Source organism: Poecilia reticulata, linkage group LG3, assembly GCF_000633615.1.
Source record: "Poecilia reticulata strain Guanapo linkage group LG3, Guppy_female_1.0+MT, whole genome shotgun sequence".
NCBI classification, from domain to species: Eukaryota; Metazoa; Chordata; class Actinopteri; order Cyprinodontiformes; family Poeciliidae; genus Poecilia; species Poecilia reticulata.
Genome location: NC_024333.1, coordinates 9,728,308 through 9,735,636, shown reverse-complemented (window position 1 = coordinate 9,735,636; position 7,329 = coordinate 9,728,308). Strand labels below are relative to the sequence as shown.

Sequence of the window (7,329 nt, the reverse complement as noted above, 5' to 3'; positions counted from 1 at the left end):
AAGTCTCTGCTCAGTCCTGATTTCAATATCCAACATTATTGTAACACTTGAAACAAAATGAAAGTGTTACGTATAAACTATTTATTAGAACTCCTGACACTTCTGGGGACAACGGTGTGGACCTATAATCAGTTCATTTCTGATTAACTTAGTGGCACACAGTACTCTATAGCGTTTATCAGTAAACATGTTTCATCACAGACCATTGAGCCCCGCATTTGAGGAGAAGCAAACACTGACAGTAGCACAGGGAAACATAACCAAACCAGGATCATAACAACAACAGCTAAAAGACTCTTCGCACAGAGGAATCTGTTTTGTTTAATCGCTTAGTAATAAAAAAATATCACAAAAACATCGCAGAGTTACTGAAAAACGTGAAGTTTTGTAAGTATTTTTCTAACAAAAGCTACTCAGTCTTCACAGATAGAGATCCCCCCAGGGAAAGGATGCAAAGACTGACCGAAAGGTGTTCCTGCTAGAAAGATACTTGTAAAGAGCGAGAATAGCAATGGGACACCAACAGAACTAACGGCTAAGCCTTGTTTCAGACAGCTCTGTCCTCCCCTAAAGCCACTAGGAACACAGCACTCTAGGACTCTGCAGGGTAACAGCATTTACATTTACTGCTGCTCTGCTCTGCAACAGTTGCGCCTGGCTGCTGGCACACCACCACTCCGTTAAGGATGCAACGCTAATTCTGTTAACCCGGACTCTGTACCTTCTCTGCGGCTTTTTCGCCCAACATCTGAATTTAAAGCAGCTAAAACTGTCGTATTTGCTTGCTGCGCTGTTTCCACCACAGAATGTTTAGCTTGTTTTAAATCTAATTTATTTATATTTAACACTGATAATTATTTCATAGTAAAAACCACACAGCAGAGACTTTAATGGAAACATTAAAACACACAAGCTGTTTAGTTGTGGCCCACCACAGGCCAGAAAGGAATTATATCTTTTATTTATCCACACAAGGAAAAACACCAAAAATCTCCAATGATATTCTTAAAGCAGATTTGTGCCTCGCATCCTATCCGCTTTCACTCGGTCTAAGAGGATAAAGCCATGCTAGCAACCCATCGTTACAGGTCTTCAAGGTCCCAGACTGGTGGGCGGCGAGAACAGATCCCTCGCTGTGAGCAGTGAGCCTTGAAGAATGGAGAATATAACCTCTGAGAGCTGCTGAGACATAGAGGACAGAGGATAGTGTGGAATGAAGCAGAGGAAAGGGGAAATTAAAGTTGCAGAGGGAGAAACTTGAAATGATCTGAGAGCTGTCGCAAAGAGGGAAAACGCAACACTCAATTATTAACTTAATACGACTTGTTCCGAGATGACAGTAGTAAAAGAAGGAAGGATAATACACTATATTACCGAAGATATTTGCTTACCCATCCAAATCATTTCATTCACTTTCATTGCTACAGGTTTACAAAATCCAGCACCGATATGCAGACCGCTTCCATGAACAGTTGTGGAAGAATGGGTCGCTCTCAGGGGCTTAGGCAGTTCCAGTGTGGACCGTGACAGGACGCCCACCTGTGCATGGAGTCCAGTTGGAAATTTCCTCGTTAGTGAAGTCAAAGGGTGCTGAGGTGCATAGAGGTCACTAACTTTCCAGAGTCTAATTTCAGACCTTCAAGCTTCATGTGTTCAAGAATTCAGATTAGCTCGTCAATAGTGCAGACAGCTTTATCAAATGGGTTTCCAATGCTGAGCAGCTTCATCCAAGCCTCAATGCAAAGGGCTGTAGTGCAAAACACATCACCACTGGACTCTAGAAGAGTGGAAACATTTTCTCCAGAGTTTCAAATCGTCCCACTCTGTTTAGCAGTGCAATGAAGGCGTCTGAGTTTGGCAGGTATCAGGAGAACGGTACTTACCTGAGTGCATTATGTCAGATCTAAAGTTTAGTGCAGAGGGGATTATGGAGTGAAGCTGTCAGGTGTTGGGCATGGTGCCTTAGTTCCTTAATAAAAAGGATTTTAATTTAATGTAAAGTCAGCTGAGAAACTACTTTTGTAATTGCTAAATTATAGTTAATTTACAGTATATGAACGCCTCCATCCCAGTGCCAAAATGCTGTTAATACAGTCCACCATAGAGACTTAAAAATTATTAGAAACCTTAAAATTTCGACTCATTATTTAGTGTTATATTCCATGTTCTGTTTTGTGCTTTGCCAGGGCAAAGATCAATTCATTGGCATGTTCTCATTTTTATGTATAAAAATCTATCTTCCTAAATCCCTCGATTCCTGAATCCCCGTTTCTTTCCATAAATGACAGTGAACCAGAACATAAAGCAAGGTCCATAATGTAAAATGTGTATGTGTATGTATAAGAGTGTTTGAGTGGACGAATTTATCTGGCCTGAAGAGACACCCAAACTCAAAATAATGGTACACTTTTCAGATGAATCAAAGAGGAGGCCGGTTTTTCGCCCAACATCAGTGTCTGTCATAAGGTGTGGTAGGTTGGAAGTGGTGAGGAGAAACGTGGGACCCAGGATATAGATGAAATGATGAATTTATTGATAAATAATGCTCGGAGTCCAGGACAGGCAGCTCAGCAGGAAAACAAGCACACAGCTAAATCCGRTAGCAACTGACTTGAAGGACTAAATAAGAGCGGRCACAAACCAGGACTTCACAGTTCTACTGGAGCGTGACAACAATAGACGGACAGCAATAGACAAGGACCCGACGAAGAACACAGACAACAGGTGAGACTAAATACACACGGGGCAATCACGGGAACGAGACACACCTGGGAGACAATCAACGGGGAAAGACGCAGAGACAGGACTAACAGGGAWCAGGATCACACAGAAACTCAAAAATAAACACATAGAAACACGGATCACGACAGTGTCTGACCTCACAAATGCTTATTTGGAAGAATTGTCGATGCTTTCCATAAACGAACTCATAAACTTTGTTGAAAAAACCCTATAAGAGATGATGCTGCAGTTTGAAATGATAGGCCAACATCATTTTAGACCCTTTGAAAAAAGAATGAAATGTCACTCCAATTCATATGTGTGTGAAAGCAGACAAGTAAATTATTTTGGTTTTATTGTGTTTTTCATTTCATAGAGATGCATCCGATAAAATAAATAGAAGAGTTGTCACTTTTTCTCGTAAATGAATCCCAGTCCTGTCATGCTCACGCTACATGCTTTGACAGCAGCCTTAGTTTTATTGGCTCTCACATACTTTCCTCTTCATGAGGCTTAAGGTCATCACATACCTGTCTGTCTGGGACTCCAAACTGCTCCCTGGAGTCTTCTTAGATGGTGAAGCAACATCTGGAACTGTCAAGACAAAGAAAGATCAACACAGAGTACCTTCAATTAAAGAGTAGCTCACAAACCGTGGGGTCAAAATCGAACAGAATAGCTTAGCAGGTGGATGTCACAGGGAGGATTTTGTTCATTGCCTGATACTCCTGCCAACTTTCCAAGCTGGCTGATCTCAAGAATTCGCTGTAGGGCATGTCGTGCTCGGCATATTTCAGGCACAATAGGTACCGGGGGACGTGTAGTTTGAAATTACATCCCAACAGATGGACACAAACTGCTTAAAGATTCTCCTTTAATTATGTAAAATGCAAACTATTATTAAGGTTTATATAAATAGATTAGGTAAAGCCCTAAATCACCATTTGGAAATCAGCATTCACATATTACAAATGCAAGTCTTGATTATAAGAGACGCAAAATCATTTCATCCCGATTGTCTTTTCAGCAACATCAGAAACACACAAAGCCCCGCCTCAAAGTCAATAAGACTGTTTTCATAATGTACCTGACTCTGATTGTTTACCTTTCTGATCTTGAAACTGTGGTTATACTTAGCACCAAACAAGACAAAAGAACATCAGACAAAGACAGACAAGGACAGAGACAACAATAGACAGACATCGGAGAGTCACAAAAGCCGAGCCACGGTGAGGGTGATGATGTTCTACTACCCTGTCCTTGGCTAAGATTCAAGGTTTTTCTAACAACCAAAAAAGATTATTTTAAATGTACATCTGCTGGACATGTGAATAATTTTGGGCCCAAGCTGATCTGAATGCAGGTAAGAGTCAAAATTCATTGGCAGCACGTGTATGCTCGAATAATAAAATTAAAAATCTAATGTATAATTTCTGTCCATCTTCTTCAACATAGTCACTTGCATTTTCTGCCAGTGACACTTTGCCAGTACAGAATAGTTTTGAGTTTCAAGCCTGTGGTTGTACAGGAAGTTGTAGAGATTGTGTGAACGAGTCACGGTATAAAGCGTTTGATTGCTGTAATTCCAAAACCTTTTCTATTTATTTTTAAGAAGGGCATAAGTAATTTTAACAAACAATTTTGGGTAACACTTTATTTGAAGGGGTGTGCATAAGACTGACATGACACTTTCATAAACATGACGAAACACCTGTCATGAACATAAAGGAGTCTTTATGAATGTTTATGACAGTTGTCATGAAGTGTCATTCTGTAAATAATGACACTTTTAATGCAAAGTTGCTCTAAAAGTTGCATTGAAAGTCCATTAAAAATGCCAACATTGTATTAAATTATCATAATTTACAAAATCATGCAAAGTTGGCACTTTTAATGGACTTTCAATGCAACTTTTAAAGCAACTTTGCATTAAAAGTGTCATTATTTACCAAATGACACTTCATGACAACTGTCATAAACATTCATAAAGACTCCTTTATGTTCATGACAGGTGTTTCGTCATGTTTATGACAGTGTCATGTCAGTCTTATGCACACCCCTTCAAATAAAGTGATACCCAATTTTGCGTTAAAGCATCAACAAAAACAGGAAATTTGTTTTCAAATAAGCTACTGCTTGTAAATGGTTTTTTATTTTGGCCGATACAATATTTATTTTGACAAAAGTCTAAACTTTCCAGGATGAAAGGAGGATGAAAGTTTTTTATTTCTTTGCTACAACATATTGACACTTTTTTTAAAATTTATTTATTCTTTAGTATTAACTTACCTAAACAGTGACTGGAAGCAAAAAAAATGGCTAACAAAATTAAAAAGCTCAAACTCTCCATGTACTTTCCTTACTTCGGTACGGATGCTCTCAGGTTATGCACGTTAACTGCTTGCTGACGTTCCTCTGGCCTCTAAAATACAGACACAAAGAACAGCTGCATGGATGCACAAAAGCTGATGCATATGTATGGACTCACAATAACACAGAGGACACTTTCACTGCTCACTTCAAACATCCACAATGATTGAGGTCGTCACACTGTCCCACACAAACACGTGAGGCTTTTTATCTGTTGACCAATCTTAATTGAAGCTGCTTCGCCTGTCCGATGAGGTTCCCCTTCAGTCTCAACCTCCCTCCTCCTCCTCCCCTCCTTCCTCCTCCTCCTCTTCACGAGTCTTCAGATCGTTTCCACCCGGTCTTTTGTCCTCTACCCGCCTCCTTCACGTTTCTGTATCGGATGAGCTGAGCCGACCTTTCTCATTGTGTATCTGCAGGAGATCCAGAGTTCTCATCAAACATGACCTCCCAGGCCCATCTATCCCTGTTCTCTTCTTTTTTTCGGTCTCACTTTCTCCCGTCTCCTCTGCACGTCCTTCTCCAGCTAGCCTTTGTTCTCCAGCGCGTCGAGTGTAAAGGACTGAGGGTTGGGACCTGCGGGTGATGCTGAGTGAAGACTTTGATCAGGAAGAAAGCTAAGAAAGGTCGCTGACAGACTGTTAGAGCTCATCATCTGCAGCCTTAAGGGTCGGACTGTAGCTCAGTCTGTTAAACAAACAGTGGAGATTGTGCATTATAAATAAAACATTTTTTTATTGGCTGCACAACTGTAGTTTAATCTCTATAAATATATAAATTTTGTATCTCCTTAGGTGACAGTAAGATTATTGGTTGCACCTAGGAAAAAAAACGACAATTTTTTTTATCATTTAAAGAAAACAAATGTCTGTTTTTAATGTTTATACTCTGCTCTTTGTCGACATCATGCAGACCTAGGCCATTGTTGCTTTAGGTGCGACTAATTACCAGAACAAATAGTAGACATGACAGCTTTCCAATTCCTCGGCGAGTATGTAAATAAACCTTTTGCAGTTGTAGAGATGTAGGTGCATCAGAATTGCGCACCAAAATATTCAACGACAGCAAGTGAGTGACATGAACTAGACAAGCTTTTGAATCATTACGGGAGGCATATGTTTTGGTTTTACATGCTTTTTTTCCCCCACGTGCTTAAAATAGCCATCAATTGTATGTAATTCAATTTGAGAACAGAATTACATTGGATAGTTAATGAAGCCTGGCTAAGACTATGCCAGCTGGACATTTATAGTTCATTCACATTCATCTGGAACATTGGGGGATTTGTTAAAATTGTTTTTTAGACTGAAAGCCTCTGTCCTGGTTTTGAAAGCATAAGATATACACTCAGTGGCCACTTTATCAGAGACAACTGTTTATGTGCTTGTTCACAAATAAAAAAAAGAAACTCAGGAACTCGATGCACCGAGACCTCTAGATGTGGGAAGCAAATTAAGTAACACGTATTCATAAAACTTTGAACAAGACGCATCTACATTTAGTTTCTCCGCAACAATGCAATACTTCTTGCCAGCGTTGTTTTCTGTCTGTGCTTCAGAACGTGAGGTCAACAGGACAAGCGACCGATTGTTTATTCAAAATCCAGGCAGCATCCAGCTGGCACTTCCTTGAGCTCAAACAGAGAGGCACAGACTCAGAGCTGCATCGAAGTGAGCCTAAACCATTGTGTCTGCTGACCCTGCAGAAAGGAAACCTGTTGAATAACTGTAAAAAAATAAAAATAAAAAACAAAATATTTAGTTAATCAAAAACTAAGAGCAAAACATCAGGGAGAGGAGGCAGGAAAAAAAAAAAAAAGAAAAAGGTTGTGTGGTTTTGAGGTTTGGAGACTTTCTCCCTCCCACAGGGAAGCGGACACAGAGTCAGGATGCAGCACAGGTGAGTGCTGGCCCAGGTGAAGCTGTTATTTCCTGTCCATAGCGTGTGTGTGGGCTTCGCACCTGCTGAGAGACAGCTGCTCTTACTCGCTGAAGCAAAGTCCAGCTAGGTAGAAAACACGACGGCAGAAGGACGAGCTCCCACGTTTAAATGTTTAGGTTCAGTCTCTGTGCACCGTCCTTTTCCAGTGTGCGAGCAGCTCAGTGGGCTATGGAGAGCCATTTCAGCCAAAATTAAATAAATAAATAAATGGGTGAAATAAATAAAAAATGAGTAAAATAAATCAAAAAATGAAGAAAATGAGTGAAATAAATAAATAATTTGTTAAATAAATAATTT

General features: G+C 40.0%; 1 long non-coding RNA gene across 1 annotated transcript; it reads right to left on the bottom strand.

The window, feature by feature from the left end:
- Positions 1-997: 997 nt before the first annotated feature.
- On the bottom strand, positions 998-5,134 carry LOC103462068 (uncharacterized). Its single transcript, XR_533260.2, has 3 exons — positions 5,085-5,134; positions 3,252-3,315; positions 998-1,179 (listed from the first exon to the last, which is right to left on the bottom strand). It is a non-coding gene; the product is annotated as an uncharacterized LOC103462068 (long non-coding RNA).
- Positions 5,135-7,329: the final 2,195 nt, after the last annotated feature.